This window comes from Ursus americanus, chromosome 12 (assembly GCF_024610735.1).
Source record: "Ursus americanus isolate L20-20 chromosome 12, mUrsAme1.1.p, whole genome shotgun sequence".
Classification (NCBI taxonomy): Eukaryota; Metazoa; Chordata; class Mammalia; order Carnivora; family Ursidae; genus Ursus; species Ursus americanus.
This window is the reverse complement of record NC_142138.1, coordinates 46,204,988-46,232,004: the sequence shown is the minus strand read 5'-3', so window position 1 is coordinate 46,232,004 and position 27,017 is coordinate 46,204,988. Positions and strand designations below refer to the sequence as shown.

Sequence of the window (27,017 nt, the reverse complement as noted above, 5' to 3'; positions counted from 1 at the left end):
TCTGAATTAATCACATACCATTGGGAGCAAGGTTACTTAGAAAGGACTCGAGTATTCTTCAAACATCTTCACTGTTGTGTGGAAAAGTGAAAGAGGGAACTTATTCTGCGTTACTCAAAATGGCACAAATGGGCAAAAATTACAGGGAGGGAAGAGTTCAGCTTAATTTAAGGAAGAACCTTCTAACAATTTAGAAGTGCCCAAGCATCCATCACGGAAGTGGTAAAAGGACTTCAAGGGGGCTGGACTTGAGTCTTTGAGAGCACTCTCAAAGAAAGATTCTGGGATTCTAGGACTGAACTGAACTTTGGTATCTAAAAAGACAATTTTGCATTAAACACTATATAAGCTTCTCAAAAGTTTATCATTTAGGTTTTTAAAAAATCAAAATTACATATGTAGAAAAATATTAAGTCCATATCACTCAGTGGGATGTACACAGACTCAGTTGCAGTCTTGAGACTGAACCTCATTCCACCGCTTGCTGTGTGACCTGGGACAGATTACTAAATTTGCCTTACCTGAAGCTCCGTTCCCTGTGAAAGGGAGATAACAGTACTAACTTGGCATGGCTGTCATGGGGCATAAACCACATGTCTGTTGGACACTGAGAACAATACTTGGCATATGGTGCACATTAAGTTTCTGCTTCCACCATCATCCGTCCCCAGCAGCAAGAGGGCATGCAGCTTCTGGGTCTGTCACCACTCCAGCCAAGGACAAGACCACTGTCTAGCCACTAAGGCCCCTAACTCATCCCTGTTTATATTAGTCAACACTCACACATGCAGGCAGACCCCAGAAATCTATCCTGTACCATGCTCCTAAGTTCCTTCCCAGTAGCCACCTGCCCCAGCCCCTCACTCTGTCCACATCTCAAACCCTTCCACTAGGCCCCCTGGGGCTGCTCTGCACCCAGGAAATAGATCTCTATCCTTTGCCTCTCCTCTGTGTGCTCTGAAGACAACCCCCCTCGCCTGCAGCCCTCCCAGGTCGTGGCTGCCTGGTCTCCCACACTTGGGAGTCAGGAGGTGGCCCGATGTCCTCTTTGCTCCTCGCATGTCCTTCAGGCCCTGCTCCTCCAGTCCCCTGCCCCCTGTAAACACCCAGTGTGCTTTGGTCCTACTATTCAGTTATACAACCTCTCCCTCTCCTCACTGTCTTGTATTCCAACCTCCTGGACATTTCCTCCCAGTCAGACTTTGGTCTTGGTTCGCTGATGTCCTCAAGCCCTGATATCATCCTGAGTGACTTCTTACTCCATCGAAAGTGCAGGGTCCCTTAACAACTCAGTCCTTTCTTCATCGGAAATGGCACCTCTTCCATGCCACCTCAACCACTCATGGACCTTTATTGTCCCTTACTCAATGTTTTTCTGCCTCCACAATAACATCTCAAATATTCCCCTGTTGACCTTTCCTTCAAGTGCGCTCAGTGCTACAACATTCTCAAGCCCACTGACTTCTTGGCTCACTCCCGACCCTCTCGCCCTTTCCTCTGTTTACCTCCCTCTTTAATCAGCTTACATCCCACAGCCCGTCATTTCAGTAATACTCTTACTAACACCCTACATTCCCTTTCCGCTGCCAAGAGCTGGCAAAACTCCACCCCAGAACTGCTCAACCATGTACTCAGCGATGAGCCCTACACAGTCAGAGCACTGTTGCGAAGTACCACACACCAGAAGGAATGGGGCTGGTGAGTGAGAAATGGCAGAGGGGTCAGAGGGCCCTCAACGCCGCGCTGTACTCCCACTGCACTGCCCCAGCTGACCGATCCTCTCACGCGGCACCGTTCATTTTCCAAATCATCCCTACTTTTCAAACCTCTAACCATCCACCCCATTCTCAAAAGATAGCCCCATCCGACCTCACAAAAGAATAGAAGCCGACATATGAAAACGCGATCCCACTATCAACCGCACAAACTACCTGCATCTTCACCCATCTGCCCTTCCATCTCAGGACAGCCTCTCCAACCTGTGCACCCCCCACGCCTCTGGTAACCCTCAGTTTGTTCTCTGTATTTATAGGCCTGGTTCTGCTTTTTGTTTGCTTTTTTATTAATCTGGTTTTTTTAGATTCCACATGAGTGAGATCATATGGTCTGTGTCTTTGTCAGTTAAAGCTGCAATTTAAATGAATGTCTCCTTCCCCCAATGAAATGTGAGCCCCATGAAAGTGGGAAACATGGACATTTTTCCCCTCGCCACTGCATCCCCATACCTAACACAGGCCTGCCACATAGCATGTGCTCAATACATGTTTATTAAATAGAATGATAATAACAGACATTCATATTTTTACATGGGCTTTCCACTCTGCTAGTATCTCATCAGCAACAGGTCCCTCATTTTGCAGTATAGTCAGAATACTGGAAAAAAGAATATTCTAAATTGACAACTCTTGTATTATAGCATGAAAACATATTTACTTCAAAAGGGCCCTCACTTCAAACACCCAAGAGCAGAGAGTACTGACCAATATTATAAAGTGAACTCACACTGAGTATGTGTTTTAGTCCATTTGCATTGCTCTACCAAAGTACCACAGACTGGGAGGCTTATAAACATCAGAAATTTACTGCTGCCCACAGTTCTGAAGTCTGAGATCAGGGTACCGGCATGATTTGGTGAGGCCCCTCTTCCAGGTCACAGACTTCACACTGCAGAAGGGGCAAGATAGCTCAGTGGGGTCTCTTACAAGAGCACTAACCCCATTCATGAGGGCTCCAGCCTCATGACCTAATCACTTCCCAAAGGCCCTACCTGCTACTACCATCACCTCTGGGGGTTAGGATTTCAACAGATGAACTTGCGGTTGGGGGGGAACACAAACATTTAGATCATAGCAGCAGCATATATGGTTTCTCCATCCCAAACTCCTTATAACAAATGGTATGTGTTCAAAGGTTTCATAGCAATTACAATCTGCTCTGTATTTTCATATTCTTATCAACTACAGAAGTACTTATTTATTGATTTAGCTATATCAGTAGGCCTAACATGTTAAAGTGTTTTAAAAGTCTCTGTTTGCAAACTGGAAGATACTTATAAATGAACACATGACTGCAGAAGATATTTACCAAACCAAACAAACAAAAACCCTACCGAAAAAGTCATAGCTGCACCTCACCCAATCATTCTGGGTTTTGTTTGCATTTTCATATGGGTGGTACACTGCAATTACCTGTCTAAATGCTCGTGAAAGGTCAATAATTAACCAGAAACAATAAAACCCCCCTCAGTAAAGAATGACTACCACACTACCCGCTCCAGTCTTTTTATTCATGTAAAAACAATTAAACATCTAATCAAACATACAAAGCTCTCAACTAACTACAGTTATAGTTTTTGGTTTTCATGGTCATTACTATTATTTGAATTCTACATCAAGAGCTATATGAAAAAGTTAGGAAAATTATGCGCAGAAAACATTCCAGCTCTTAGCCTTTTCTGAGCATCAAGTTCAAGAACCATTAGCACTAGTGTGAAAGTCTATGGGAAGCCAGCTACATAAAAGTCAACCTAACTTCCAGAAATCCTCCAATATTCATGGTACTGCTTTTTAAACAGAAGCAATGGGAAGAATAATGGAGACTAAATCAGGAGAGGCTAAGGAACCCTAAATTAATATGATTAAATCACACTCCCTTTCTCACAGATATGATGTTACTTAAGGTTTAACAAGGGACTACTCGTGAGGATAGCAAAGATTTCTCTACGGTTCCTCCCTGTCACTTAAGATACTAAACTTCGATTAAGGGTATCCTTTATATTTTTCCCATTCCTTCAATCCTTTTTCTTCCAAGAGCATATAACAGAATTCAAATTGAAAAGACACTGATTCTAATCAGTCCTGTTACACACCCTGACAATGCAATGGACACCCCCCGAAACAATTTTTTTGGATTACGAATTGTTTTAATGATAACAAAAAATAAAATATTTAGGGTTAAATATTCATACATTTCTAACTGGCCTTTATTTTCCCCACCATCCTATGTAATAATTATAATCATGACATGTATGAACAGAAAGGAGGCTGAAATTCTGTTCCCCAAACTGGCGCTGCTCGGGAAACCCACTCAACGACTGTGGGGTGGCCCTATCTTGAGAACTGTTGTAACAGCTAATTCATATTGCTACGGATCTCATTAGTCCAAGATTTCCATTTTATCTGTCTCCTTACATCCTAAGCTAAATGCCTTCTAGATCTTTCTCTGTCCCCTCATCCAGTGTTTTTCGAATTTTCATATCCCAGAGCTTCTCCCTGCCCCTCTCACATGTACACAATACTTTCTCCATATATATTCTTATTCCAACCAGTCAAGAAGATTCTGTAGTCTTCCCTTTTACAGTTTGGTTGTTTGTGTGTGGCGGTGGTAGTGGAAGGTATTGATATTTTTTCACATAGCCGAGAGACCCCACCAAGACATTCTGGAACAGCAAGTGGGGGAGGGGTAAGTGAGGGTTATCCCAGCTCCTTAACCTCTGCCTGAGAATTCCTGCTCTTTCAAGAAATAATTTATCTCCTTGGTTTCCCACAGCACTTGATCAGGTCTCTCTTCTATTACAGGTATTTTTAATTAGGACTTTAATAAAACGATTATTCTTATTTTCCTAGCTTACATTTATTTACACTTTTTACATGTTTTGGCTACTAACTCAAAAATAAATAAAATCAAATCTAATACAGTTAATCTATGTTGTGTCAACTTTTTAAGGTTTTTGTCTTATTTACATTTTTTATTTCATTTTCCACTGACTCTCTGATATGGGATTTGTTTTTATAATGTCTAACAAGAAGTGTGGCTATAAGGGAATGACAGTGGGAAAAGGCCACCTTCCCCAGCAGTCCTTACTGCGCTGCTGGTTCCTGACCCCCAATGCACTGAGAATTCGCCCCTTAGAAATTCAGTCCATTTTCTAAGACCTGAAGGCTCAGAGTACAGATAGCACATTTTATTTACTTGGTAAATGTTTCCTAGCATCTCACCCCACTTAAAACTTTTATAAAGACGTTTTTTGTTTTTGTTTTTTAAAGATTTTATTTATTTGACAAAAAGAGAGCCAGCGAGAGAGGGAACACAAGCAGGGGGAGTGGGAGAGGAAGAAGCAGGCTCCCAGCGGAGCAGGGAGCCCGATGCGGGGCTCGATCCCAAGACTCTGGGATCACGCCCTGAGCCGAAGGCAGACGCTTAACAACTGAGCCACCCAGGTGCCCCATATAAAGAAGTTTTTGCTTTGCAAACCTAAGAGCTCCAATGACAGCCACTGGATTTTGGATAAACCAGAATGCCTTAAGCTAGGAGACAACAGTAATTGGAAGATCATATAAATATAGTACTTGACACAAATAATAAGGGGTTGGAAGCGTGTACAATTTGAGGGCCTATCTTTAAGGAGATCAACATTTCAAATACAACACACTCCCCAAGCCTTAGAAGAGGTTAGTGAGGAGCCTTACAGCTGAAGCAGAGACCAGATGGCACTGTGTCACCTGGGGGACTCAGGAAGAGGAACAAGGTTCTGCAGCCAACCTCTACCCAACCTCTGTTGTCCTTATTTCCCTGCAATTCCCTTCCTGGAAGGGAGCCTCTTGGCTTGGGACATCTTTTGGCTTTCCAGCTTTCATCAAGGAAAAGCTGGACAGTGCAAGATTTTTCCAAATATGTTTTGTTCTTTTTCTAAAGGAATCACTGCCGAGCAAGCTGGGAAATCAAAACCTAAGGAGACAGGGAGGTCCTTTTGACCTTCAAATTGTCGATCCTATTACCTCTGAGAGAGTCCTTGGGATGCAGGGAAGTGGCTGAGACAGGACAAAGCCTGCCTGCCTTCTGCCTCTCTCTCTATTTGCCTGCTCCCCACAGGAACCAGAAACAGTACTGAACAGGTTAAAGGAGCTGAAGAACAATTTAGCAAATCTCTCTCACCTGTTGAGTCTTAAAATGCATTCTATTCAACTGGAGAGAAACCTAGAATCATACCCACTCCCAGGATTTAGTAAGTGGCCATGGGCAAGAAGAATATGACCTTTCTGACTTGCAAGTCCTATAAGAGGGGATAAGAATGCCTACATTGCAAGACGGTTGTCTGGCTTGAGTGAGATGAATTAAATACACTGAACACAGGGCTTGGCACATGTAGCCACTTGTGATAATTCCTTGCTAGTGTGACGTTGTCACTCCTGTCGCCCAGAGGTGGAGTCTATGTGTCTGCCCTCATGAATCTGGGCTGGCCTTGCCATCTGCTGACAAACAATGAGTAGAAGAGAGGCTGTGAGGGTTGCAGAGCCTCAGTAGGCCTCAGAAAACATGGCAGCATCTGCCTTTTGCTCGCTTGACTGTTGCTCTAAACCTGCCACATAAAGAAATCGGTCTACTGTACTGGAGCATGCGAGAGCACCTGAAGAACTGAGACTCCCAGCTGACAGCACTTGACACAAGCCACCAGCCATGCTGGCAAGTCCACTCCCATCTTCCAGCTCAGTGCACCCACCAGCTGAATGCAGCCATATGAACAAGCCTATAACCAGCAGGGTAACGGCCCAGCCACCCACAAAATCATGAGAAATAATAAATCATTGTCTGAAGCCACTAGGTTTGGGGGTGGTTATTCACCAGTATATCAAAACACCACTCAATAAAGGATAGCACTTGTTATCACCACCTTTTCCTAATCAAGAAATGTTACACCCATCTCTCGAATGGTACCAAGTCACAGAGGGATAGGATAGTCGGTATTCGAAGCAATGTGATCATTTCTGCCTCCTTTTAACCTATGGCCTAGGGGCCCTGAAGCTTGTCTACACCTCCGATCTGATTGGGAGATAGGGTGGCTTAAATGAGAAGAAGCCAAGGAGTTTCTAAATTCTCTAGGTGCCCTTTCATGCTATTCCCTTAGGGCCACTTAAAACCCTACTGCGGTACATTGAGAATGGTTTCTCTTCTCTTCTGATGTCTTCCCATAAGACTGCCTTTGCCAACTACACTGTTTCCCAATAAACATGATATTTACCGCCTGATGATATCTGTTTGACACTTGTCAGGCAGCTAAAAAAAATCTGACACGTTTCCCTGAACCACTTCTCAGGCTATGAGGTGATGTGCAAAGCAATTACATGAAGCTTCAGGTGACTTCAAGGTTAACATTTACTATAAACCTCAAGTTTAAATTCAGGGTAAGTCTTGTAAAAGTACCTCAGCTTGACCCATAGACCTAGTAATAAAGAACTGTTCTGGGACAATGTTCTGAGGTAAAACTGGAGTGAATGTGGCCATGGAAACACAGACCCAGGTGGCTCATGGGACTTGAACTTTCCCAGCTTCACAAAACAAGGTCATGCTGCCCCAACCTGTAGCTCTCGGAGTCCTGCTGACACTCTGATACGCTACAACCCAGTGATAATGGAGAGCTCGGAGATGCTCTCAAGATTTCTTGGGATGGTGGCTCTGAGCTCTTCTCACTCGTGGAGCTCATCGGCGTGAACACATACCATCCTTCCTGCACGGACCAACTACAGACCTGTGCAGGTGTGTTTTTAGGGGGAAAATATTTCCTTCGTTGTTGTAGTTCTGATACATTAATGCCATGTAAACATTCTCAGTTCTTGGCGGTGGCTGAGGGGATGGGTGAAATAGGTGATGCGGGAACTGAGTGCACCGGTTGTGACGAGTGCCAGGTGACGTATGGAAGTGCTGAATCACTATACTGTACACCCGAAACTAACACGGCACTGTATGCTAACTGGAATTTAAATAAATACTTTACAAATAAATAAATAAACATCCTGACTTCTTGCTTTGTAAGCTGCAAGCCTAGAAATCCCAGGAAAGTGGGTTCTACTCACAGAAATTCTACTAACATGATATATTCTGTACTACCTTACAGAAAGAAATTGTCTAAGAACAATACCAGATTGCTGTTTTCATCTGTCCTCTTAAAGCTCTCTCTGGATTAAACCCATGACCTTCCCCCTCACCCTAATGACCTTTCACTGAGGCCTGCCAAGGCATGATACCCATGAGTAGCACTGAGGAACATGGTATGAAATGGCATCATAAGGCAAGGTCATTAGGTTTTGCTGTACAACACTGGGGACATTGCTGAGAACACTGGCCAATGCAAATGCAGTGTTTTCTGGCTGAAAATCCAAAGGAGGAATTTCTCTCAGCTCCCAGAATCAGGAATAGATGGATTTCTCCAATTTGGTTTCTCCTCGGGACACCCTGAAGCTTACTGCGGACTGCCTATGTCTTCTCCTAGGCTGCTGGAGTGCTTGCAGCCAGCACTCCAAGGTACACGAACCAACCTCACTCATGACTCCACCTTATTTTCCTTTGGCTTATTTTTCTTTCTCATCCTTAATTTACTGTATCTTGTCCTATTGTATGCATCTTTGTAAGCCATCCCAAATCACTTCTGGAATCAGACAGGATATAAATAAAACTATAAAACCCAAAGATATGATCATCAGCGTGTATACCTAGTTCCCCTACTCCAGACGGTGAGCTCTTGTCAGCAGGGCTGTCCTGCGAAATCCTTCGAGTGTCTAGTGCTATCCTTTTACTGCTGAATGACTATCTGGGGAATTAAATGGTATAAGTAAATTTTGATACCACTATGTTAACTGAACTATAAAATAAGTATAAAATACTAATGATTTTATCTTTTATCCTCCAAACACCAACGTGCCAAAGGAGGCAGGTACAAGGGTGTTTACTACAGCACGAGAAGCAACTCTCAGGGCCACGGATAGGGAAATGATTAAATATGCTGGTGCAGCCACACTATCACAGGCTGTACCGACATTTAAATAAGCGGGATGATACAGAAGGGCATTCACCCATCACATACTACGGGGTGAAAAAAAAAAAAGACCAGGCAGTGAAATAATACATTTTTCATAACTACCTAACTGGCTTTTTTGGCATTTGTAGAGAAGAAGGGCTATACCCCCAAACTGCTAACTGGCTGTACTTGGGAGTGAAATCAGGGGAAATGGGAGCTGGAGAAAGGGGAAGAAGTGAACTGTCATTCTCCTGAGTGTTGGTTGTTTTCATGGTTTTTCTTTATGTTATTTATAACGAGAAAGTTTCACTTTTGTAATTAAAAAATAAAAAACACTGAAGAAAACATGTAGCGGCTTCAGGTTATAAAGCATTCTCGAATCCTCAAAATGTCTAATGTCTCAAGGGTTTGGCTGGGAGATACTAAGCTGGGATCCTCCAAACAAGCGGCCTTTGCTCCGTGGCTCGGCCTTCCCTACGGGCGACTCGGCTCCCTCCCTTAGAGCCTTTATCCTGTCACGGAATCCTCCATAAAGTAGGGAACAAACTGATGTTTAGTGACATACATACAGGTTTTTTAAATATGAAAAGGCAAAGGATCTTTCTCAGTCAGAACACAGCTGTAGTCTTTACAAGTCCTCAAAACAGCATATAACAAATTATAAAACATTTAAATTCTTAACTGTCTCAATGTTTTGTTTTGTTTTGTTTTTTACTTGTATTAGAGCAAAACACGTTAACTGAGCAAGACTAGGTTGGGAAATTATGTCCCTAAAATGTTAATACTTTGTAAAGGGGGAGGGTTTAATCGTTCCAAAGTTTTCACCAAATGAAAATTCCTTCTTCCCCCATTCCACACAATAAATACACAGCAAATAGGGAGAAGTCTTCTAGACCTTCAGAATGTACTTTTGAAAGGTTTTTTGAAGCCTATCTGGAGAAAGCGAATTAAATTAACTTGACCAACACAGAGTCTCCATGTCTCCAAAATGTAAAAATTAAATCAAAACCAATGTGTAAACCCATCAATGAATGGTTATTTCTAGGGAGGCTGTGGCAGGATCTGGTGGACACCAGCACAGCACAGGCCAGGATCCCAACACAGGATTCTACGGAACAGTCAGGTGGACACTGCTGAAGTCCAGAGCTCGGAGATAACACCAGAGAAAGCACTATATACATACCAGACAGCCGAGGAGAAACACATCACCTAAGGTAAGAAAATCAAACACAGCGAGGACGGGTCAAACGGAGGATCCCACTAGTCAGAATGTGGATGATAAACACAAGCAAGTAAACAAGCAACCCCAGGGAACTCTGACACCTGTGCACGTGGCCTCCACACTTCGCTGTACTTGCCCACTGGTGAGGCTGCCAAGTGTATGAGTCAGGTGTTGATTGTTATGAAAAGGCAGTCAAAGGCATGCAGATAAACTCTGCCCTGGAGTTCCAGGGCGCGGGTTATGGGAAATTAGCTCAAGGATGCTGGATGCTGCCTCACCTATCCCCTCAAGCAGCTTTTTTGGCCATCCCAAAGACTATGAATAAGGATTCCAGTTTGATCGTGAAACAGACATCTCAGGAGGCCTTGATAATCTAACCCTTTTACACAAACAAGGTAATGAGAAAACGTTTCCAATTCTCTGTAAGGCAGCTAATTTCCTAATGAGTTTCATCAGCAATGGGGTTTTGCAACAACACATCCCATCCACTTCTGTAAGAACTTCTCAAAGCTGTGAGGGGAGTTATAAGCCCACACACTGCACTATGAGCCCCTCAGTTTCCTATCCAGCTGATGAAAGTGGACATGGCCTAAATCCACCAGCCAGTTTGTACGGGATCCACTGGTCCTCTTAACCTACGGAGAAAAATCTGCTCTAAAGACACTGTTTTCAAATCCACGTTGACTCCTTCCACACTTCCTTTTTTCCTCAAAACCAACTATTTTGCTTTGAAGTAGACAGAACCAGTAGGAAGTTCCCCTTTGCACCCTTCTATCCCACTGCCTTCACTAATGTGAGTCCTGCACCCATGTGACGCCAGATGAGTTCCCACATTCCCTCCTGTCCCCACCACCAAGGGTCCAGATTTCCCAATCAATTCTAGGTTCCCCTCCAGCATCTCCGACATGAATGCAACCTGTTTATCTACCCATTAGGCAAATGATTTCCCAACAGTCAACTCTGATCCACTACCAGATGATGAGTTTTTCAGAACACTGCATAGGAACAGAAAGCATAGAAATAGAAACAGAAAACAGAAATGCTATACACAGTAAGGGTACACATTGTTTCATGAAACCGGTTTCAGACGCACCTATACTTACTTGTATCCTGGGTCTCAGTGCAAAAACCCATTTTGTACTGTGTTATAATCCAAAAACGTTTGAAACCCTGCTTTAGACAAGCCTTTGTCCCTCTAGTCAGACTACCCCCTTGCTCTCCATCCCACTGCTCAGCAACTCGCTTCCTCATGCTGGCTCAAGCTCTGAACAGACTTCCAGCTGTCTTCTTCACCCGCTGTTTTCACAAACCTTGGCCTTTTACAATGATTCACAAGCTCCTTCTCATGTATCCAAAGGATTGCCTTCTCCTTGAACAGACCGATGTTCTGAGGGGAAAAAAAATCCTTTGCTATTCCTGCCTTCTTTTCAGGTCTGGGAGCTGCTTGCAGAACATCCAACCGTCTCACTGAGAATAACAAACCTCAGAGCAGTAGGCCTCCATGTCTTTGTGCGCTACCTTTCATCTCCAACAAGAAAACACCACCAAAGTCATCGCACAATGCCTTAGGGTTTCTTATAAAATTAACCTCGCTTTCCTGATGTAATGCATTCTCTGGTGTCATACATTCGGTGCCTGATACCAATGCCAGGTGAATACAGCTCAGCCCAAGTGGTGAGTTTAAGTCTGGTTCCTATCCTCCAGAACAGATGGTTACTCCACCTCCATACTGCCGTCCTCTTCCTCTTGCAAGGCACAGGGAAGGACGGAAAGCACAGCAAGGTGGCTGTACACGCGTGGTGGCATCCTTTCCTCTCTCAAGGACGAGGGCACAAGCTGTCCAGCACAATTTCACCATCCCCCACTTCCACCCTCCCTTGTCCAACCGCCCACAATTCTCACCCAGACAATTCATTCATTCTTTTCCTCCACAGAAAAACTCATCTTCTGTACCTTCCTGTAGCCTGTTCAGTTTAGTTTTTTCAGCCAAAAGGACTATCCTACTTTTTAACCTTCCAAGAGATATCAAAGCTAAATGGAGCCTTCATCTGTAGGATATGGGACACTAATTTGAGAAGAAGCGGGCAGGGAGACACTGAGTCTGAAGGTTTCTTATGAAATCTGCTTGGTTTCCTCTCATACTTGGGATGCCAGCTTTGAGGGTGGAACATAAGCGTAGGGTGGGCCTTTGTTACAGCACCAGGAGAGGAGAGAGCTTCACTAGAGGCAGAAGGGCAAGAAACACACTCAGATGGAATGAGAGAGAATGGGGGGGGGGGTCACACCTACGGCACATTCCAGAATTGGCCGGGAAGCTCCACTACTAGTCCCTTCTGCAACCCAACCCCTTTCCCACTTCCTAGTCAGAAATACAAGGCTCCTTCACTACCTCTCTAGTTGCCCGATTATTAGGCAGGCCCTCCATCCTTCCCAAGTCACCATATCCTCCTCCCTACTCCTCTGCTGGGAAAGCTCTTCATCCATCCAGCACTGAGTTAGGTCTCTGATAGTTCCTGCTCCCAAGGCCTCTGCCTACCTTGGTGATCAAATGAATCTCTCTCCAATGGAGATTTCAGAGAAGGAAGAAACAGCTAGGCCAACTCCTGCATCCATGCTCCAGGGTCTACTGAAAAGACCCAGCTTCTTTGGGTTAGCTTTGGCCCTTGACCCCTGCCATTCCTAGGAACCTCCAAGTACATAGCTTTAGTTGTGAAGAGCCATTATTCTTTCCAACAAAGTCAAGAGGCTTAGAGTTAAAGGAGTAGGAACAGAAAGCTCATAGTGTAAACAATTATGACTGGCTGAGCCGCTGGATGCCAAGTGCCCGGTTCTGGACGGGTAAAATTTCTACAAGATCACACAGTAAGGATTCCAGCGCTGGAGGGAGGTATTGTGGCAAAAGGAGGTGCAGCGGTAGGAAGAAAAGAAGCACTCTGTAAATACATTTCCTGGATCATCTGATGGCACAAGAGGGGGTTGGTGGCAAGTCAACTGAAGTCCACCGTTCCTGGGGCCATTCTTTCCAATTTTCTAGCATGGCAGGAGTCCACTTTTTTTAATTTAGTTCCATCCCTACAAGTTAAGGAAAAGATTAACACAGGGGGGACAAATTCTGTATTTCACACTTAGAAGGGAACTGAGACTCTGTCATATTACCTTAACTGGCTACATAAAGATGAAGCTGCATTCCAACCTATACCATGTGCTCACACCGCAGTATCTCTTTAACAAACACACAGTCCAAGATAGATTTTTCTTAACTCCATTTATGACTGAGTGAAGATTTTACTAAAATGACAGCTTGTTTCCTGCTTCACACATCAACCCCTAATATCCACACGAACTCTCCCATCTTGTCCCCAAACTGGTATCAGATTCATTTAAACATTGTCAGAGATCACTCTTTAGGAACAATTTTATAATTTCACATAAAAATGTGTGCTACATTAACCCGCAGATGTGTACAACTGACGAAAAAAAAATACTGGCCAGCAACGGTGACCCTTTAATGAACCTGGACAACTCAAAGTACTTTCACAGAGGTTTCCCCACCCTCTTGGGGCTGTAGGAAAATGCTAGCATTACGGATCCCATTTCATGGCTGGGTAAAGCGAGGCTGTCGGTTTAATAAACTTGCTGGGGTTACAATGGTAGAGCTGTAAATAGAGCCCAGTCCCTTTTCCACTAGACTCCTCAGCATGAGGTGGCTAAAAATGGGGCGCACTTGAGAACTACAAGGGTGAATAAAAGCGTCTTGTTTTATTTAGTTGGGGGGGGAGGCAGGAGAGGGGGAGACTTACCCACTTGATGCACCTGATTGTGTACCGGCCTCTAACAAGAAAGCTTTCCCTGGCTGCCCCACGCACCCACCCCTTTGTGCTGAGACCCGGGAGGCTCCCCCGGCAGACCCAGCAGCACGAATCGCGCACCCGGGGGCGCGAGTGGAGCGCCGGGCGTACGGGCGCCGCGGGGCCGCGGGCCCCGGGACACCGTCAGCGCCGCCAGCGGCGCAGGAGCCCGCGGGCCCGGGAGGATGCTGCGCGGCCGCACACACCTGCTGCAGCCCGCCCGGGCGCCCCTGGCCGCCTCCCGCGCTCGGGACGCCCACCCAGCAGCGGGCGCCGGAGCCCGTGGCCGCGCTAGGCCGGGGGCGGGAAGCCTCGGCGCCCCTACCCGCGGGCTGTGCTCGGCGGCGCGGGGGAACCGCGGGGTAAAAGCGAGCCCGCCCTTTTCCCCGAACCCCCTCCAGACAGCGTCACCTGTGCCGGGTCCCGGGGCGACTAGCGAGCGGGCGGCGGCTGCACCGGGCCGGGGAGGGCGGCGGGTGGTTACAGAAGCCCGGTCATCCAGCCCGGCCCGAGGGCTGGCGCCGGCCAGAGTCACCCCGCGAGATGCTCGGCGGGAGCCAGGGGAGCCGCGGGGCCCCGGGCCGCTTGGAGGAGCAGTCACAGAGACTACAGCTACAGCCGCGGCCACCGCGCCCGCCCGGACTGCGGGCTCGGGTTACCGCAGAGCGGCTCCTTAAAGGGGCCGCGGCCGCTCGGGCTCCGGCTCCGGCTCCCGCTCCGGCTCGTGGCGGCTGCGACCTGCGGCCAAAGTGGGCGGGGCCCCGAGGCCGGCTGTAGGGCCGACCGAGTACTGGGACTTGGGTCCCGGAAAGGGCTCAGAAACGGGAACACCCAAGGCGGGCTGCGGTGGGATCCTGGAAGAACACGCCTCGCCAGGGACAGGGAGTGCGGTTCCTCCTCTTCCCAAAGCAGGGAGCAAAACTACCAAGTGAGGAGAACGGTCTGAGCCCGCTTTCGCCGCGGTCAGTACCTGGGCTCGCCACGTAACCGAAATTCTTTTCAGATTATGAATTTATACTATTAACAGACAGGAGGTGCAAAAGGCAATTGCATATTTTCATGCCACGTCTGACTTGGCCGAAGCCAAATCCGCCCTGTTCTTGCTGGGGGCTGCAGGTGCATTCCAAACTGGGTAGGGGGCGTGTGTGAAAGAGGCCCGTTCTCTTGGAGCAGCCTCCTCTGGAATCCCTGAAAAACACCCTAGAGTGCACTAGCACTCCACCTACACCCAACACTCGGAGCCCCTCTGCTGTCAGGGTGGGGAAGTAGGATTTGAATTTTTGGTGCTGGCGGAGAATTCCACGTTGCCCAATGCATAAAGTTTGCCATTCAGTAGTAGCTCTTCTGACCTGCTAAGTACAGTCCCCAAAACCTTCAAATGTTCTGGATCAACAGCATGGAATTGTTTTGAATAAAATAAAATAATGAAGAGGTATATTTAGGCTGTTATATTTGCGAAAAGTAATCACAAAATCTTGATGAGGTGGGTTCTAATGTTAATTATTAAGCACCATCTTAATAATGTAGGGCAGTTATTTGTAAGAAATGCCTATCAGTGGAGCTAATGTTTTACCTAATATTTACATGCACACAAATACACATTAGCTAACTGAACCTCACTGAGGCTCAATTTCTTCATCTATAAAATGGGGATAATAATTCATAGTTACCGCTGGAGACCCCAGTCTTGGCAAATGTACCTCAGACAGACCTAGAAAGACAAAACCTATTTTGCCCTACAGGGACAGCAGCCTGCCTGCAGTCAAGCAGGGTAGAAGATCCTGCAGGCCCCCAGGACGTATCTCTTTCCCCCCCAAAAAAACTCTCAGGAGTGCCCTTTGACACTGCACAACCTGTCCCATCATATTTGCTTCACACAGTCCTCGACAACTTTGGTTGGCCCCACACCTGCCTTGAATTCATGTGGCTAGATCATAACTCTGTGGAGGCAGGATGGTTGTGTGTGCACATCTGTGGGGTAAGCTCTACACTTACGGACTGCACATGTCATCTCCCCCCGGGCTCTGCCTCAAGGTACCACCTCCAGACCCTCCCCTGTGTTTGTCTCCAGTGGCTGACAGTTGCTCTGTTTTTTCCTGATAGATGCATCGTCATTATGTTTAATGTGCATATTGTCTTACGCCCACAGCAGCAGCCAAAGCCAAGTAAACCCACAAAAATCCACTCTATACTCTATGTCCCACTATATTCCTAAGTATTAGGCCTCTGCAAATGCGCCATCAAATCTGGAGGACTGTTGCGAGAGTATACAGAGCGTGGAAGTGAACACATCAAGGACAAGGCCTGAGATAAGGAAAGGAATTCAGTAAATACTAGTTGAATTTTGAAACTTTTAAACTAATCAAAACTCAATGACCTTAGGAGGTAGAAAACCATTATCAACTGCATATTTTTTTCATCAAAATTGTAATGCAGCTTAATTTCTTTAAAAATATTCATTTCATTATTCACATTTAAGTCTCTAATTATTCTTAACTTTGTTTTACCAATCCTCTCTTTCCAAGGACAATTCCCCCAAATTCTGTTATTTGCTATCTTAAATTTTTTTGCTTGTTAACTGTGAGGTATCAAAGCTGAACTGCACTTCTTATACTTTTGTTCATTGAAACAGTTCAGAGAAATGAAATTATCTTTCCTTAAAAAGAGAAAAAAATACAAAAATTCTTTTGAGGCAAATTTTCCTGATAAAAAAATTTTTTTGCATGCACTCTAGACAAGAAATATGGTTTATTATATATGTTCCTCTCTATGTATCTCTTGTGTGTGTGTGTTTCAAGTTTTTTTAATTCCAGTATGATTAACGTACAGTGTTATATTAATTTCAGGTGAGCAATATAGTGCCTCAACAATTATATACATTACTCAGTGCTCATAATAGGTGTTCTCTTAATCCCCCTCACCTATCTCACCCATCCTCACACACATATATATACACACACCATATCTCCTTTATCCATTCGTCTATCAAACACCTGGGTTGCTTCCATAATTTGGCTGTTGTAAATAATGTTGCAATAAACATAAGGGTACATATATCTTTTCAAATTAGTGTCTTCATACTCTTTGGGTAAATATCCAGTAGTGGAATTACTGGATCATATGGTAATTCTATTTTTAATTTTTTGAGGCAACTCCATACTATTTTCCACAGTGGCTGCACCAGTTTGCATTCTAACCAACAGTGCACAAAGGTTCCTTTTTCTCCACATCCTTGTCAACACTTGTTTCTTGTGTTTTTTATTTTAGCTATTCTGACAGGTGTGAGATGAAATCTCATTGTGGTTTTGATTTGCATTTCCCATGATGAGTGCTGTTGAGCATCTTTTCATGTGTCTGTTGGCCATTTGTATGTCTTCTTTGGAGAAATGTCTGTTCATGTCTTCTGCCCATTTTTTAATGGATTATTTGGTTTTTTGGTGTTGAGATGTATACGTTCTTTACGTATTTTGGATACTAACCCTTTATTGGATATGTCATTTGCAAATATTTTCTCCCATTCAGTGGGTTGCCTTTTAGTTTTGTTCTCTGTTTCCTTTGCTGTGCAGAAGCTTTTTATTTTGATGTAGTCCCAGTAGTTTTTTGTTTTGTTTTGTTTTTTCAAAGATTTTATTTATTTATTTGACAGAGAGAGACAGCCAGCAAGAGAGGGAGCACGAGCAGGGGGAGTGGCAGAGGAAGAAGCAGGGTCATAGCAGAGGAGCCTGATGCGGGGCTTGATCCCAGAATGCCGGGATCACGCCCTGAGCCAAAGGCAGACGCTTAACGACTGAGCCACCCAGGCGCCCCTGATGTAGTCTCAGTAGCTTATTTTTGCTTTTGTTTCCCTTGCCTTAGAAGACATATCTACAAAAATGTTGCTATAGCCAATGTCAGCGAAATTACTGCCTGTGTTATCTTCTAGGAATTTTTTATGGTTTCAGGTCTCACATTTAAGTCTTTAATCCATTTTGAGCTTATTTTTGTGTATGGTGTAAGAAAGTGGTCCAGTTTCATTCTTTTGCATGTAGCTGTGCAGTTTTCCCAATACCATTTGTTGAAGACAAATTTTCCTGATAAATTTGTTTCCAAAAATTCCTAAACTACTAAATAGAGACAACTGTTTAGAAAGCTGAGACCAAAAGCTGCTTCTTTCTAAAATAACAAGATAATTAAGGCAGAAGTATTTTGGAAGATTGCCTCAATTCTCCACTCTGCTCTGTTAGTGAAGATATAACCAAAATAACACCAAGCATTTTGATCAGAAAGATTGATTTAGTTAAAAATTAATAACCCCAGGCACTACTGTTTAAATTATTATTGATAGTTTTAATGTATCAAGAATTTGTGAGGGGTTTTGGGTTTTTGTTTGTTTGTTTGTTTTTTAGTATTTAAAAGTCCTTTTGGGGTGCTGGGTGGCTCAGTCAGTTAAGCGGTTGCCTTTGGCTCAGGTCACAAGGTCCCCCCCACCCATCAGGCTCTCTCCTCAGCAGGGAGCCTGCTTCTCCCTCTCCCTCTGCCTGCCATTCCCCCTGCTTATGCTCTCTCTCTGTCAAATAAATAAATAAATAAATAAATAAATAAATAAATAAATAAATAAATAAATATATAAATAAATAAAATATTTAAAAATAAAGTCCTTTCCTTTGTTTTTCAGAATTTTTCACGAAAAAACTATTTCTGGTTATTACCAATGGTTAGCTCTGGGTAGGTGAGATCCCTTTTTTGTGTTCTTTTTGCTTATGTTATTTTATGTGGCTTTTTCCTGTAATATGTATGCATTGCTTTTGTGTGGATTTTTTATTTTTAATGAAAGTAATACATATAAGCGAAAATTCCAATAGTTTAATAGTTCATAAAGGCTTATAACAAAAACATCTGAGTCCCATCAGCCCCTTGACCAATGTCCCCCCCACTTCACCCCATGTTCCACATAACCCTACTAAGTGTTCATTTCCTAAACAATATGCTTATACCAATGTTTCCTGACTTATATTTTTAGACATTATTTATTGACTTCTTGTCATGGTATTTGAGGATTTAGCCCTTTCACACATACCACCAGCACCACTTTGCCCTTACCCTTCCTTCTCACACAGCTACATCACAACTTCTGTTCAAATCAATAATTTGTGTTTTTATCATCCTGTCAATGTAAATACAGTGCATTGCAAGTAAGGTGCCATGATAGTGCTTCTTTTGAAAATCTCCTGTTGTCCCTGGAGTTAATAATTGCCTTCCTTTTTCACTTTTTTTTTTTAATGTATCTAACCAGAATTTTATTCAGCTGCTTCAACATATCTGTCAAATGCCCATTGGTATCTATCAATGCCCAAACATTAGAAATTCACTCTCTTATTTCGTTGAAGCTCAGATTTCAGTAGTTTACTCAGAGCGTGTGCATAGAAGGTAAATTTTTTAGCATGCTTGCATGTCTGAAAATGTCTGTATTCTATTCTCATCCTCAACTGATAATTTGGATAAATTGAAGATCATTTTCCCTCGGCATTTTAAAAGCACTGTTCCACTGTGTTTTACTTCCAGTATTGCCACTGAAATAAATGCCTAATGCCTTTCTGGTTCTCCTTCCTCTGTATCTGGTCTATTCTTCATTCTAGAATCTTCCCACTACCTTTATAGTCTGAAATTTCACAATGATGTGCCTGGTGCCTTAGAATGGGCCTTTTCTCTTTGATTGTGCTAGACCCTAAGGGGTGTTTTCAATCTTACCTGTAAAGCTTTCTTTCATTAGTTTTTTGCTAATTTCCTCCTTCTCATTTTCTATGTTCTTTCTTTGTGAACTCTTGTCAGCAGGATGTTGGGACTTTATTATTCTCCAGATTGATTGTCCTTTTATCCCACTGATTATCTCTACAGCTTTCTTTTCTTTCTTTTTTTTTTTTTTTTAAGTAGGCTCCACACCCAGCATGGAGCCCAACGAGGCCGAACTCACGACCCTGAGATTAAGACCTTAGCTGATATCAAGAGTCAGATGCTAAACTAACTGAACCACCTAGGTGCCCCATCTTTTCTATCATCTATTGTCTAAGACAAAGGTTCTCAACTGGGGCAGAGGTGGGAGGTGTTGATTCTCCCCACCCCAGCCATTTGGTAATGTCTGGTGATGCTTTTGGTTGTCATCACAGGGAAAGGGGGCATGCGTGGGCACCTAGTGAGTAGAGGCCAGGAAGGCTGCTAACCACCTTACAATGTACAGCCTCCCAAGGTAAAGAATTTCCAATCAAAAATGTCAGTCATGCCAAGATTTGGAAATTGTGGACCAGGAGAATTATTTATCTTTATCTTCCAACCTTCTACTGAAGTTTCTATTTCAAACATATTTTTGGCACAGGATGGCAGTGTGCAGTGGTTTAGGCTGGGAAAAAATCTGCAGATTTTTGGATCTGGTTCTGCTTTGGTTGGCTGGTTGGTTTTCTAGATTTCACATATAAGTGAAATCATATGGTATTTATCTTTCTCTATCTGACTTATTTCACTAAGCATAATACCCTCTAGGTTCATCCATGTTGTCACAAATGGCAAAAATCTCATTCTTTTTTATAACTAAGTAATATTCCACATCTTCTTTATCCATTCATTTATCAATGGACACTTAGGTTGCTTCCATATTTTGACTATTGTAAATAATGCTGCAGTAATACATTTACATCTTTTAGACCAGTTTGTTGAATATCCTCTCAGATACTTTTCCATGCATACTTGTATATACTTTGATTTTTTTAAAACAATAACAAAAAGGACTAAAACATACACATTATTTTGTAATTGCTCAGACTATTCCATTCAATGGATGCACCATACTGTATTTTACCAATCCATTATTGTTAAATATTTATGGACCTTACTGTTGGACCAAATTGACAGTTTTCCAGATAGAGCAAAGTAGTAATGTCTGACTAGAAATTAGTTCTAAGATTCAAAGCTAGTTTTGATTGAATGGGGTAACACTGGACGGCTCCTGCTCAGGTCAAGAGGAGAACGAGGGGATACCCACTCTCCCACTGCTAATACAGTGATACCTGCAGTATCAGTCAAGGCAACTAGTGAAAGAGAGAAAGTAAAAACATAACTGTTGGGGAAAAAGATTATACAGTTGTCATTTTTTATGGATTATATGATTACATAACTAGGAAACCCAAGAAAATCAACCAAGAAAATATATAAACAACAGAAAATTAAGTATGGAAGCAGGACACAAAATTAATTTATGAAAATCTGTGACACATATGTATATGTATATATATGTGTGTATACATATAAATACATATACATATATGCACATGTGTTTATTTGTACACATACAATATCCCCTTACAAAATAAAAGAAAGAAAAGACTCCACTTACAGTTGCAGCAAAAAATGTGAAGTGCCTAGGAATAAATTTAACAAGAAATATATAAAGCTTATATGAGGAAAACTTTAAAATGCTCCTGCAGGATATGAAAGTAGATTTGAATAAATGAAAAGACGGACCACGTTTTTAGGTAGGAAAAGTCAATGTATGTCAATTTTCTCTAAATTTTAATTTTTAAATTTATTGCAATCTCAATGAAAATACCAAGAGGCTTTTTTCTGGAATACGACAAGCTGATTCTAAAGCTCATATGAAAAAGTAAACAAACAAGAAAAACTCCTTTGAAAAGGAAGAACAGCTTTCTATATATTTAAACAAAAATTACAGAACCTCAATAATGAAACATTTTGGGATTGCCATAGGGACTAGACTAATGGAATTGAATAGAAAACCCAGAAATAGATCCAAATAAGTGGCATCTCAAATCAGTGAGATAAGATAGACTTTTTAATAAATGTGTATCATCTGGAAAAAACAAAGTTAAATCTATATCTCATATTGTATGAGATAAATTCCAAATGGGTCAAATATTTAAAGTATGAACACTCAAATGTACTATAAGAAAATATGGGTGAATTCCCTTCTTACTTTGGAATGGGAAGGTCTTTCTCACTATGATTCAAAATCTAGAAGCCATAAAATATTAATAAATCTAACTAAGAATAAAAAAACCACTATGAGGTTAAAAAAAATAACAATAATAACATACACAAAGTTGAAATACAAATTACAAACTGGGAAAAAACGATCTGGTGCTCAAATCACAGGTAAAGGGCTAATCTCCTTAATAAATAACAAGCTTCTAGAAATCGAGGAGAAAAAGCCAGTTGCTCAAGAGAAAAATAAAGGGCATTAACAGACAAGTGACAGAAAAAGAAATATAAAAATGATCTGCACATATTATAAATGGTCTTCATTCATATAAGATATGCAAATTAAAATTAACCACCCTCATCCCAGGAACAGATTGTTATTCTATTTTCCCCCTACTCTGACTTTGGAGCATTTACTTCTTACTTCATTCTCTTCAGACTCGCACTATCCATCACAGTTTTGGGAAAAAGTGGGAAATTTATGAAACTGTGTCCTTTTTTTTTTTTTTAAGTTTTAGATCCCAAACACCTCATTAACAAGGCAGATAACCTTAACTGGGTAACAGCGTATTATTGCTTATCAAAATATTAAAATTTATGCTTGATATTTTGAAGCACGAAAAACCCATGTATCATGATAAAAATCAGAATACATTCCCTATCCTATTCCTAGGAACAAATATGTTTTTTAAAAAATAGAGTCAATAGCTGAATTATTCAAAGTCATTTTCATAGGCTTTGTAGTGAAATACAATTTTAGAATTTAGAAATATACCTTAGTATAAACATCTCCTGCCCCACCGATCCTCTGACAAACGTATTCAACTCCAAATCAAATTTCTGTAGTGATGTAAATCTACTACTTTCTTGGTCATATAAGTTCACATGCACTATTCATATGACCTATCCTAAAAATAACTAAAAAGAGAAAAACGAGAAATTTTCATGAAAGTATTTTTTAATATACATATTATCTCCCTTACATGTCCCAACCAAATCGATCTCTTAATGTCATTATGATGATTGTTCATACAATATAGTATTACTATAATCAATCCACTCCCATACATCTAAGTCATGTTCATTACTAACTTCAGTTCCTGTTTTTAGACACTCTGTATACAAAATTAAAAGCATCAGGAAAATGCATATGCTGCATTCAGATCTTCCACTTAATCTTGAGGTCTGTATTCTTTGCCTTTTGGTAAAAACAACACATTTTTGCCTTCCAGCAAGGAAGTTTTTAAAAATTACCATCTCTTTTCAAGATACTTTTATTTTACTTTGCAATATACTAATTTTTTTTATTTTAAAAAGAAGGCAATCTAGTTTTAATTAAAAATAAATCATCTCGTGGAAATGTATTTTCCACAAGGAAAGGTACAGTTCTAGTCGCAGATTTTAAAGTTCTCATTGGTAGAAAATACAAGGTAAAAAGTAATGTTTGAAAGACTTTTGATTAAATGTCTTCAAACTTTGTCAAATGTGTTTCACAACAACATGTGGAGTTTCCCCAAATGCTAACATAATGTTTAATAACCAAAAAGTAAGAAGAAATGGATTGCAGAGTAAGGAAAAAGTTAATTATTAGTACTAATTATACATAACATATTAGAAACTATAATATTAATAATGAAAAGGCTATCAGGATATTTAACTTAATCCCTGACTTCTCCCCCTAAAATATAAATCAAGCATTTCACAGAAATACTATATACACCAAATTGAAATGAAACGTCCCAATTTTTTTTAGCACAAAAATTATTTCTTTTGCTGTCAATAGGAAACTCGCTTTCCCCCCTAAATATTTAGATATAAGGTGAAGTCTTCAGAATTTGGACCTTTGGCAATAACCAGTTTGCAGATGGAACACTACCTGCAGTGGTTCTCAAACTTTCACCCACCAACAACCGAGTCCCCTCGGACTGCCTTCCTGCCCCACAGAAGCATTCACCGTCTGCTCTGGAGCAACCATCACCATCTAGCCTCCTCTGCTCCAGCGTTGTTCCTACAACTTCTAATCTACCTCTGTTACTATCATCAGTAAGAAATTAATAAATATTTTCTGAATTTAGAAATAAATAAGACCATATATTCATCCAAAGTCCAGCAGGGTTTTGGTTAAGTGCCTCATTATCAAAGCCCAGCACCAAAGGAAAGGCAACATTATGGTCCATCAGAGCCCAGAGCACAACTGTGTTCCGGGAGTTCAATCGCTAAAGATCCCAGATTTTCAGTGGCCTGGAGACAGAGTGTCTGTCTTGTGCATCTCTGCACTGGACACCCACCCTGCAAAGGTGACGCGCTCTGCATGTATTCTCCCCTCATGTATGTTCCCCCCTTTCCTCAGCTTGCCAAGGAATTCCTTTCGGAATTCAAAGTTCTACAGTTCAGGGAGAGGCGTAACTGATAATCTGTATCTACAGAGGGAAAGAGCAAAAGAATGACATACTTCCCCTCATTTTTTATCCTGAACAATTATCCAAAGGTAATAAAAGGCAATCAAGTGATTTAAAGGACTACTTTGCCTTTCCTTTTAGAGCTCCTACAGAGGAACTGACCTCTGGTTTGCAAAGGAAGTCCTGTACCAGATGACATTATAAAAACTATCAAGATTTGGCTTTTAACAGTTTTATGCACACAGTATTCTACTCGTACAGAAAGGGAAAGTAGTGCCCCGCCCCCCCTTGGCCGATGTATCAATGTAAAGGTAAGAGGAATTCAGTATCAATTCACTCAGTCTTAACCCAATTTATCATTTCTTTCAACAAAGAATGAACATTGTAAGAGCATCACGGGAGACTTTTAAAACAATTGAGTAAATCCTGATTGCTAGTTATACAAGAAATTCTTGAGAAATAAGTAACTACAACCAACAGTTAAAAACACCGACTGTTCACATTCAACATTTGTTATGTTGATTTGGAAGGCGGAGGGACAAACAAATAGAGCTAAAGTTCAAAACCACTTGTCTCCTAAACAATGTAGATGTGGGTTTTGTTGTTGTTGTTTGTGTTTTCTGGTTTGGTTTGGGTTGTTTTGTTTTGTTTTGTTTTGTCTTTATTTGGTAGATCTGCCCTTCTTCAGTTTAATTAACATTACAACAAGAAAAACTAATCATTCTTTGAATTTGGAAATCAATATAAAAATACAAAGTGTTAACTCACTGACATCCCAGTTATCACCTCATCATCCTGAACCCAGAACTCAGCCCTTCCACTAGTTTCCATAGAAAATTATCTCTGAGAAGTTCATGATTTTCCCCCCAAGTTTACCTAAAATTAAGGAGTTTCTGGGGAGTAGATTGGCTTCCCACCAGCTCTGTGTTCTTCTCTTTCTTCTTCCCTACATGGGAATCAAAGGAGTATCTTCTGTTGCTTAAACTCCTTTGCGTTTCACTGCTTGCCTAAAGTGGCTCTTCCAAACAAATGCAGCCCTATCCCTAAAATAAGTCCTGGGAAGCACATTCTTCAAGCTGGTCCCCCTCCTTTGCTCTCATTTCTCAGTATTCTCTTAGCCCTTGACCTCTCACCTCCAAGTTTTGATGATTCCTTGCACTCAATAACACATGGGCTTTTCTGCTTTAGTTCTGAGCTCTAACGTCTGCAATTAACTTTGCTCAGTTCATTTCCACCCACTCCAGGCAATGGCCTCATCCAATTTGGACCCTATCTCAGCTTTGACTTATCTCTGTCCTCTCTATGCTCCCAAACACTGACAAGCATCTACCATCAACTCAACTTACACAGTATCTAACACTCTCTTTCTTAAGCTCTAGATTTTTATTACCAATATTCTATCATGTGTTCCAGGTTCATCAAATGCAATAAAATAGAACTCATCATCCCCCCTCCTCCCCATACTCTTTTTTCTCACTTTTCTCAGCTTATGGAGTCACCATGCCTCCACCAAACCCAAGAAACCTCAATTTTCCTAGATTCTCCCCATTCGCTTAGCCCTCTGCATCCATGTAGACACCAATTCTGTCAATTCTACTTGCTAAAGATCTTCCATATATTTACCTCCTCTACCCTTCCTCTTTCACTCCCCAAGTTTAGGCCTATATACCTTCCCAATCGCTGATGTCTCTCTGGCATCTTCCGTCTTTGAGCCTTTTTATACCAGGATAATAACTTATTTTCCCATGTTCTCCCAGTACTTAGTACCACATGTTTCACACACAACAGACCCTCAGTAAATATTTATTAGTTACGGAAGAGATTTTAAATCCTTGTGATCTCACACCTTTCCTTTCCTTGGCCTTCAGAGATTGCCTCTGTCTCTCCGACCTCAGGCTTCTTCAGGATTCTTCTAAATTGCCATTGATTATCTTCTTATTCCTTCACTTTGGGCCAAAACTTTCTATTACTCTTTATTGCCTATCTAATAAATGAATGGCATGGAAGTCTTCCATTCTAGCTCAAACCTACCTTTCCAGTCTCATGGTTCATATTCTCCCTATCACATTCTTTACGTGGTCTAGCTAAACTCAGCCACTAGCCATTCCCAAAAAATGCAGTGCATTTTCCTGACTCCTTGCTTTTGCCCATGCTTCCAACACATAGAATGTCTTTCCTTCCCCTCTTTCCCTGTCAAAAGTATTCCTAGTTTTAACACCTACTTTCTTCCTAAAATTTACAGATTCCTCCAGACAGAATTTCTCTCTCCCTCTTCTCTCCTTCTTTCAAACTTAGTTTACAATTTGCTTTGTACAAGTATTTTATTTCTTCTACTAAAAAAGTTGTTCAAAGCAGTGTTTTTCAGACCACCTGAAATAGAATAACTGGAGTCTTGCTAAAACAAAATATAACAAAAACGCTCCTAAATCAGAGTTTCGGGAGGGAGAACTAAGAACCCTGCAATCCGAAAGCAAGCGCCCCAGGAGAGTGCGCAATGAAGCTGGAGACTTCGGAGTTGCAGAAGTGGGCCTTGAAGCTGGTCAGACTGGAAGTTGCATTCCAGTTATGTCTCTGTTAAAGGATAATTGTAAGAAAAAGCTAATAAAATTATGACTTTGGTACAGATAGAAAAGAAAAAAAATAGAGTTTACTGAACTCATTTAATGAGGTAACCAGGCAGATGTTGTAAACTGTTCAGAAGAGAATCTGAAAGAAACGCATTCATACAGAGTTGCAAAATGGCTCAGACACGACAAAAGGCTACCGTTAAGATAATCCAGAAGGATGTGCAA

The 27,017-nt window shown here is 41.9% G+C and overlaps 1 protein-coding gene across 6 annotated transcripts in view; it reads right to left on the bottom strand.

Annotated features, from left to right (window-relative positions):
• Nucleotides 1-27,017, bottom strand: part of TLCD4 (TLC domain containing 4) — a 101,259-nt gene that overhangs the window by 55,054 nt on the left and 19,188 nt on the right. The window contains exon 1 of one of the 6 annotated variants that reach the window (XM_045801726.2): nt 14,273-14,609. The exons of 3 other annotated variants lie outside the window; for them this stretch is intronic. The gene's annotated coding sequence lies outside the window, so the exon portion shown is untranslated. Of the gene's footprint in view, nt 1-9,974; nt 10,106-13,813; nt 13,926-14,272; nt 14,610-27,017 lie in introns of those variants that run through there. 2 more of the 6 variants (XM_045801730.2, XM_045801731.2) reach the window with 2 other exon arrangements.